Here is a 2,175-nt window from a genome sequence, read left to right as displayed (position 1 = left end):
AGAAGTGGCTTTCATTTCTTGGGTAAGATCATTCACTGTTTTTTCTTGTCTTTTCATGAAGTCAAATAAATTTTCCCAGTTCCCTTGTACCTGAGAAGTACACTTTTGAATTTCTCTTCCAGGAGTTGGTAGAATGTTGGGTAGGTCGTGCTGTGCACTTGAAAGAGATCCTCCTTCGGATGATGTGCATAGTTGCATGTTAGCCACTTGTGGTGCCCAGGTGAGAGTTTGCACGGGAGTGCTGCCAGCCAGAACAGAAGAAGACATTAGCATATGGGACACAGGATGCATGGGGCTGAATGGAATATGGGTGTTATTCACTGCAGAGACCCCAGGCATCAGAGGTCACACTGCTGGTGGCCATACAGGAGTTGAGATATCTGGAGGGGACTCCATTTCTATGAAAGTGGATGGGGAAGGAGGGGTAGTCACCATATGTTGTGTTTGTGTGGGTGAAAAGCCAGAACAGGAGAAGACATTAGCATATGGGACACAGGATGCATGGGGCTGAATGGAATATGGGTGTTATTCACTGCAGAGACCCCAGGCATCAGAGGTCGCACTGCTGGTGGCCATACAGGAGTTGAGATATCTGGAGGGTACTCCATTTCTATGAAAGTGGATGGGGAAGGAGGGGTAGTCACCATATGTTGTGTTTGTGTGGGGGAAAGAAATGTTGGGCAGAAAATCAGTAAATGTAAATGTAAATCAGTAATTGTGTTTGTCAGTAATTTCATGCACCACACTTTTCCCAAAACACCCACATACAATTTATACAAATGGTTGGTAACCTTTTAAGCTTTTCCAAATTACACTCCCGTAATAAAAAAACACAGAATTTCCAAAAACACAACAGTTTTCTTTTAACAAGTTTCACCGTCATTAAAGATGAGTTGGTCAAATAATGCTTTCATTCCCAAACTATATGGAGTCACTGTATAGTTGTGATTTTGTGTGTATGCACCATAACAAGCCACATTTTGTTTTACTTTTCAGACCAGCCCTGTGGAACAACGTAGAGAAGTTGTAATTTGATGCTTAATTGTCTACCTCTTGGAAAATCCTGAGAATCTCATCAAGCATTATCAGGTGAGCATCTGAAATCGATCAACGACCAAGTTACGCTCCAAACATAAATAAACAACTTATATAATAGCAGTTAATTAAATTCAACCAAAATAGATAGAAATAAAATTAATGGCTATAAGACACTTATTTTATTTTAAAATATAAATGTCAATTTCAAAATATTGTCTCATTTTGTGTCATTCCATAGCAATGCATTTTTTTGCACTGAGAAACAATTTGAAAAATACCAAGTGGTGTTGTAAATAAATACACATTTGCTATGTGTGTGTGTTTTTTTTTTAAAGGATACTCATGGGAACAAGGAGGAACTGGAACAGCTCACACTGAAGACCATCTCAAAAGGTGGCTCAACAGATGATCCATTACAGACTGGGATAGTACTGGAAGGCATAGAGGTGATGGCGGGATTGGCAGGTGTTGCGAAGGCTTGTGTTTTTCTGCTTGGCCTAATTTATGCAATTAATCTGAGTTACCCCAAAGAGCTCAGGTACTTGTTTGAATTTTTTCAGAAGATTCTACTGGAACTAGACAGTGGCAAACTTTCTCCAAAGGTTTACTCTCTGAAGAACAGGCTTCTTTGTTAAAATGAAAGATATTGATTGTGTTGTTCTGACCATTATGCCTTGAAATATGTTTGTCACAAGACACGTTTAGCCATACGCATCTGGTTCTAGTACAATGTTAGTCTGCAAACGTTTGATCGCAGTCTTGTTTTATTCTTAGGATGTTTGTTGCGTGTTCCAAAAGTAGATGTTAGAAAATTGTGAATATATTAAGAAGTGTTGCAAAGGGTGAAAATAAAAAATCAAGGAAGTGACCTATTTTGAACTTTTGTGAAGATTGCAATCTCTGTCTTACAATCAAAACAAAAAGAAAGAAAGAAAATGCTTTTTTTCTAGAATTATTAGGAATTTTTTTCCAAAAGTAAATGTTGGAAAAATGTAAATCCTTTAAGAAGTGTTGCAAAGTGTGAAAAATCAAGGAAGTGACATGTTGGAAGTGAACTTCCATTTGTCTATTTGTCACATTTTGGTGTACATTCATGATGTGTGGTTTCAGGCTTAACCGTTGCTTTGCAGTCTGTCA

General features: G+C 38.2%; 1 long non-coding RNA gene across 1 annotated transcript in view; it reads left to right on the top strand.

The window, feature by feature from the left end:
• LOC107665283 (uncharacterized) overlaps positions 1-1,899 on the top strand; it is a 9,974-nt gene extending 8,075 nt beyond the window's left edge. Inside the window, exons 2-3 of the long non-coding RNA XR_001631534.1 lie at positions 997-1,089; positions 1,374-1,899. This is a non-coding gene — a long non-coding RNA (uncharacterized LOC107665283). The remainder of the gene's footprint in view (positions 1-996; positions 1,090-1,373) is intronic.
• The last annotated feature ends 276 nt before the right edge of the window (positions 1,900-2,175 follow it).

The sequence above is a fragment of the Sinocyclocheilus anshuiensis genome, unplaced genomic scaffold, assembly GCF_001515605.1.
Source record: "Sinocyclocheilus anshuiensis isolate Anshui unplaced genomic scaffold, SAMN03320099.WGS_v1.1 scaffold892, whole genome shotgun sequence".
Lineage (NCBI taxonomy): Eukaryota > Metazoa > Chordata > Actinopteri > Cypriniformes > Cyprinidae > Sinocyclocheilus > Sinocyclocheilus anshuiensis.
The sequence above is the reverse complement of the archived record's forward strand: the minus strand, read 5'-3'. Positions and strand labels throughout refer to the sequence as shown.